At 38.8% G+C, this 6,938-nt stretch overlaps 1 pseudogene; it reads left to right on the top strand.

Annotated features, from left to right (window-relative positions):
* Window positions 1-5,296: 5,296 nt before the first annotated feature.
* LOC118712714 lies at window positions 5,297-6,032 on the top strand (annotated as a pseudogene).
* Window positions 6,033-6,938: the final 906 nt, after the last annotated feature.

Raw genomic sequence — 6,938 nt, 5'->3', positions numbered from 1 at the left:
CTCTCCCAGATCTCCCTACTCTCCCTGGTGTAATTTTACAGTCTGCTTGTTGCTTTACTGTCTTTATATCTATCTTTTGGTTTGTCAGTTTATAATGTTTTTTAATGTCCATAAATGAGTGAGGCCATGTGGTATCTCTTTTATTGACTGGCTTATTTCACTCAGCATAATGTTCTCTAGTTCTATCCAGGTTGCTGCAAATGATGAGAATTCCTTCTTTTTTATGGCAGCATAGTATTCCATTGTGTAGATGTACCATAGTTTTTGGATCCAATCATCTGCTGACGGGCACCTAGGCTGTTTCCAGATTCTAGCTATTGTAGATTGTGCTGCTATGAACATAGGGGTGCATATATCCTTTCTGATTGGTGTTTTTAGTTTCTTGGGATATATTCCTAGGAGTGGGATTACTGGGTCAAATGGGAGTTCCATTTTCAGTTTTTTGAGGAAACTCCACACCGTTCTCCACAATGGTTGCACCAGTCTGCATTCCCACCAGCAGTGCACGAGGGTTCCTTTTTCTCCACAACCTCGCCAACACTTGTCGTTTGTTGATTTGTTGATGTTGGCCATTCTGACAGGTGTGAGATGGTACCGCATTGTTGTTTGATTTGCATCTCTCGGATAATTAGTGACTTTGAGCATGTTTTCATGTGCCTTTTGGCCTTCCTTCTGTCTTCTTTTGAAAATATTCTATTTAGGTCCATTGCCCATTTTTTAATTAGATCATTCATCTTCCCTTTATTTAGTTGTATAAGCTGTTTGTAGATGTTGGAGTAAACCTTTATCAATGGTAACATTTGCAAATATGTTCTCCCACACAGTGAGCTTTCTTGTTGTTTTGCTGATGGTTTCTTTTGCTGTAAAAAAGCTTTTTATTTTGATGTAGTCCCATTTGTTTATTTTCTCTTTAGCTTCCATTGCCCTAGGGGCAGTATCAGTGAAGAAGTTCTTTTGGCATACGTCTGAGATTTTGTTGCCTGTGGATGCTTCTAGTATTTTTATGGTTTCCCGTCTGATGTTTAAGTCCTGTATCCATTTTGAGTTTATTTTTGTGCATGGTGTAAGTTGGTGATCTAGTTTCATTCTTTTGCATGTATCTGTCCAATTTTCCCAACACCACTTATTGAAGAGACTGATTCCATTGTATATTCGTGCCTCCTTTGTCAAATATTAATTGAGCATAGTGATTTGGATTGATATCTGGGTTCTTGATTCGATTCCATTGATCTATATGTCTGTTTTTGTGCCAGTACCAGGCTGTTTTGAGAACAGTGGCTTTGTAATACAGTTTGAAGTCTGGTATTGAGATCCCTCCTACTTTACTCTTCTTTCTCAGGATTGCTGTGGCTATTCGGGGTCTTTTATTGATCCAAATGAACTTTTGGAGAGTTCTTTCTAGGTCAGTGAAATATGCCGTTGGTATATTAATAGGGAGTGCATTAAACCTATAGATTGCTTTAGGAAGAATGGACATTTTGATGATGTTGATTCTACCAATCCATGAACATGGTATGTTCTTCCATCTGTTTACATTTTCCTCTATCTCTTTTTTCAGTGTCGTGTAGTTTTCCACGTATAGGTCCTTTACTTCCTTAGTTAAGTTTATTCCTAGGTATCTTAATTTTTTTGGTGCGATGGTAAATGGAATTGCTTTTTTAGTCTCTGTTTCTATAAATTCGCTGTTGGTGTATAGAAATGCCATAGATTTCTTGGCGTTAATTTTGTATCCTGCTACATTGCCAAATTCATTTATTAAGTCAATTAGTTTTTTAATGGAGTCTTTTGGGTTTTTTATATACAATATCATGTCGTCTGCAAATAAGGATAACTTTACTTCTTCTTTTCCAATTTGGATGCCTTTTATTTCCTCCTCTTGTCTGATTGCAATGGCTAGTACTTCCAGTACTATGTCAAACAGGAGTGGCGAGAGTGGGCATCCCTGTCTTGTTCCTGTTCTTAGAGGGAATGGTTTTAGTTTTTGCCCATTGAGTATGATGTTGGCTGTGGGTTTATCATATATAGCTTTTATTATGTTGAGGTATGATCCTTGTACTCCCACCTTGTTGAGAGTTTTTATCAGGAAAGGGTGTTGGATTTTATCAAATGCTTTTTCTGCATCAATTGATATGACTATATGATTTTTATCTTTCAATTTGTTTATGTGATGTATCACGTTTATTGATTTGCGGATATTGTATCAACCTTGCATTCCTGGAATAAATCCTACTTGGTCATGGTGTCTGATCTTTGTGATGCTCTTCTGGAGCCGATTTGCTAGAATTTTGTTGAGGATTTTGGCATCTATGTTCATGAGGGATATTGGCCTGTAATTCTCTTTCATTGAGTTGTCTTTATCAGGTTTTGGTATTAGAGTGATGCTGGCTTCATAGAAGGAGTTTGGAAGTGTTCCTTCCTCTTGAATTTTTTGGAATAGTCTGAGGAGGATAGGTTTTAGTTCTTCCTTGAATGTTTGGTAAAACTCTCCTGTGAAGCCATCTGGCCCTGGGCTTTTGTTTGCTGGAAGCTTTTTGATGACTGCTTCAATTTCTTCCCAAGTCACTGCTCTATTGAGATTTTTAGATTCTTCCTGATTGAGTTTTGGAAGTTTGTATTTTTCTAGGAATATGTCCATTTCCTCCAGGTTGTTCTGTTTGTTGGAATAGAGTTGTTCGTAGTATTTTGTAACGATCCTTTGTATTTCAGCGGGATCTGTTATTTCACCTCTTTCATTTCTGATTTTGTTTATTTGGGTCCTCTCTCTTTGTTTCTTGGTTAGCCTGGCTAGAGGTCCATCTATCTTGTTTATCCTTTCAAAGAACCAGCTCTTGGTTTTGTTGATCTTATGTATTGTTTCTTTGGTCTCTATGTCGTTTATCTGTGCTCTGGTTTTTGTTATTTCCTTCCTTCTACACTGGGCTTTTCTTGTTGCTCTTTTTCTAACTCTTTGTGTTGTAGAGTTAGATCATTTGTTACCATTTTTTCTAGTTTTTTGCAATAGGCTTGTAGGGATATGAACTTCCCTCTCAAAACTGCTTTTGCTGTGTCCCATAGATTTTGGATAGTTTTGTTTTCATTGTCATTTGTTTCCAGGATGTTTTTAATTTCTTCCTTGATTTCTTTGGTAACCCAGTCCTTGTTTAATAGCATGCTGTTTAGTTTCCATGTGTTTGATTTCTTTGGATTTTTTTCATTGTAGTTAATTTCCAGTTTTATGCTACTATGATCTGAGAAGATGCTTGATATGATTTCTATCTTCTTGAATTTGAAGAGACTTTGCCTATGTCCCAAAATGTGGTCTATCTTTGAGAATGTCCCATGTGCGCTTGAGAAGAATGTATATTCTGTGGCTTTGGGGTGGAATGTTCTGAAGATGTCGATTAATTCCATCTGGTCTAGCGAGTCATTTAGGATTGATATTTCTTTGCTGATTTTTTGTTTAGATTATTTGTCAAAGGGTGATAGTGGGGTATTAAAATCTCCTACTATAATTGTATTGCTATTAATCTCTCCCTTAATGTCCTCCAGCAGTTTTTTTTATATATTGGGGTGCTCCCGTGTTGGGTGCATATATATTTACCAGGGTTATTTCTTCTTGTTGGATTTCTCCCTTTAGTATTATGAAGTGGCCTTCATTATCTCTTGTTATGTCCTTCACTCTGAGATCTAATTTGTCAGATATAAGTATTGCTACCCCAGCTTTTTTTTCATTTCCATTCGCCTGGAAAACCTTTTTCCATCCCTTCACCCTTAGTCTGTGTGCATCTTTCTTTCTGAGGTGGGTTTCTTGTAGACAACAGATATATGGGTCTTGTTTTCTTATCCAATCCGACACCCTATGTCTTTTGATTGGAGCATTTAGTCCATTTACATTTAAAGTTATTATTGATGGATACTTATTTGACGCCATTTTTATTCTATACCCCTGTGTTCCTTCTTTGCTTTCTATTTCTTTAATTTTACAGTAGATCCTTTAGCATTTCTTGCATTGCTGGTTTGGTGGAGATAAATTCCCTTAGTCTGTTTTTGTCTGTGAAGCTCCTGATTTCACCTTCACTTTTGATTGATAGCCTTGCTGGGTATAGTATTCTTGGATTCAGACCCTTCCTTTGCATGACTTTGTATATTTCATCCCATTCCCTTCAGGCCTGATAAGTTTCTGTGGAGAAATCAGTTGCTAGTCTGATGGGGGTTCCTTTATATGTAACTTTCTGTCTCTCTCTGGCTGCTTTTAAAATTCTTTTTTTGTTGTTGGTGTTTACCAGCTTAATTATAATGTGCCTAGGGGTTGGTTTTCTGGGGTTCATTTTGCTTGGGACTCTGCGAGCATCTTGGATTTGTGTGGGTTTTTTCTTCTCTATCTCAGGAAAGTTTTCTGTCATTATTTCTTGAAATACATTTTCCATGTCTTCCTCAATTCCCTTTCCTTCTGGAACCCCTATTATTCTAATATTGTTTTGTTTTGTATTGTCCCAAAGTTCCCTTAGACTTTCCTCCTGTTTTTTAATTTTTTTCCCAGAAGTTGTTCTAATTGGGTATTTTTTTCCATCTTGTCTTCTAGCTCGCTGATGCGGTCCTCTGCTTCTTCTAATCTACTCTTGATGCTTTCTATTGAGTTCTTTACAGTAGCAATGTCATTTTTCATTTCTTCTTGGTTTTTCTTCATTTCCTCTTGGTTCTTACTCATATTGTCAAATTTGTCTTCCATTCTTTTTAGCCATCTTATGATCATTACTCTGAATTCTTGCTCAGGTAGGTTGCTTGCCTCTATCTCGTTTACTTCCTTTTCTGGTGAAGCCTGCTTTTCTTTCATATGCGAGGTGTTTTTTGGTCTCCCCATGATCTAGGATGTCTGGTTGTGTAGTTCTCTTTCTCCTGCTGGCAGGACAACCACATCTCCGGCGGCGTCCGCAGCCCACCGCTCAGGCTTAATGCCGGTCCAGGCGGGGGCCAAAACATTTAGTTTTTAAAGAAGTTTCACGAATGTTCCCTTATGCCCCCAAAGGATGAGAACCACAATCCTAGGGTATCAGAGAAGTCTGATTGGACACAAACAGATCTGAGCACCAGTCCTGGCAAGACCATTAGAGGACCTTTAAACATTTATTTAAAGTCTCTAAACATCAGTTTCCTTATCTCTAAGAGGGAATGATACATCTCTAGAGTTGCTCTGAAAATGAACTGGGAGAGCAAAAATCTAAAATGCATAGTTCATGCCTGAGATTTAGTAAGTGCTCAATAAATGATGATAATAGTGACCGATACCACTGCTGCTTCCACCACTTCTCTTCTTGCAATGGGCACCCGAAATAATGAGTACCACTACCTCTTCAAAGTTGTCCTTATCAGAGATTCTGGTGTTGGAAAGAGTAATCTCCTGCCTTGATTTACACAAAATGAATTTAAATTTGAACGCAAGAGCACCACTGGAGTAGAGTTTGCAACAAGAAGCATCCAGATTGATGGGAAAACAATAAAGGCACAGATATGGGACCCCGCTGGTCAAGAGTGCTATTGAGCTATAACATCAGCATACCATCATGGAGCTGTGGGTGCCTTGTTGGTTGATGACATTGCTAAACATCTCACATATGAAAATGTAGAGCGGTGGCTGAAAGAACTGAGAGATCATGCTGATAGTAACATTGTTATCAAGCTTGTGGGCAATAAAAGGTATTTGCATCATTTTAGGGCAGTTCCTACAGATGAAGCAAGAGCTTTTGCAGAAAAGAATGGTTTGTCATTCAGTGAGACATCAGCTCTAGACTCTCAAAGTTAGAAGCTGCTTTTCAGACAGTTCTGACACAGATATACCGCATTGTTTCCCAGAAGCAAATGTCAGACAGACGTGAAAAGGACATCTCCAAGCAACAATGTGGTTCCTATTTGTGTTCCACCAACCACTGAAAATAAGCCAAAGGTGCAGTGCAGTCAGAACATATAAGGCGTTTCTCTTCTCCCATACAAGGCTGGGTATAGTCCACTTCCCAGGTCTGAGATTTAAATATATTTGTAATTCTTGTGGTCAAAAATAAACAAACAAACAAACAAACAAATAATGATAATAGTAATAAATATTAACTATTCTTGAAAGCTTCTAAAAATAAAGCTAATCGCTCTTCCACAATCCAGCTGATAAGATGTTTATAGGAAGTCTCCAAGGACCTAAGAGGAAAAGGGATTGTAAAAAAAAAAAAAAAGAAGAAAGAAAGAAAGCCTAATGTGAGATAACATGAATAAGCCCCCAGCACAGTGCCTGGAACACAAAAAGTGTTCCATTGGTGTTTGTTAACTCTGCAAATGTAAATTCTAAGGTTGATTAGAAGGCAAGACCCGGAAGGAGCCCATGCTTATAGGTCAAGACCTCAGCCAAGGTGCGAAATATTTTATTAGCTTCACTCCACCCTCGAGTGGAGGCAAGATTTCACCTGGAATACCAGCTCCTTGGCCTGTTACAGTAGGTGAGTAGCTGTTGGTAGGAAAGAGAAACTTCACAGACACCCCAGGGGACACCCACATTCTCTGCCGAAGGGACTGAATCCTCAAGCTGGTGGCTTTCCAATCTCCCAAAGGAACCACCTCTATTCAGTACATTACTGGCACCAGTAAAGGGAAATACCTTCTGCTGGGCACATTCGCAGTAGAAGTGAAGATGGTACAGGGGGAGGGCCCAGCACAAGCCTGAAAAGAGTCAGGGAAAAGACTGGTTAACTTGAAAGAAAGCCTGCTCTTTTCCAAGTTAGAGATAATATTGATATAATCAAAGTTTAACCAAGGCCCAGAGTTCATGCGTTCTCTCTCTATAGCATCACAAGGGCTCGCCCAAGCCCAGTGCCAGCCCCTGCTGGCGGGAAACAGAGACTGAGCTAGACTACTGGAGCTTCTAATATCAATGCCCAGGCAAGGAAATAGCATCTCTGGACCCTGGTCCTCCTGGC

Source organism: Pipistrellus kuhlii, unplaced genomic scaffold (genome assembly GCF_014108245.1).
Source record: "Pipistrellus kuhlii isolate mPipKuh1 unplaced genomic scaffold, mPipKuh1.p scaffold_m20_p_9, whole genome shotgun sequence".
Classification (NCBI taxonomy): Eukaryota; Metazoa; Chordata; class Mammalia; order Chiroptera; family Vespertilionidae; genus Pipistrellus; species Pipistrellus kuhlii.
This window is presented reverse-complemented; position numbering and strand designations above follow the sequence as displayed.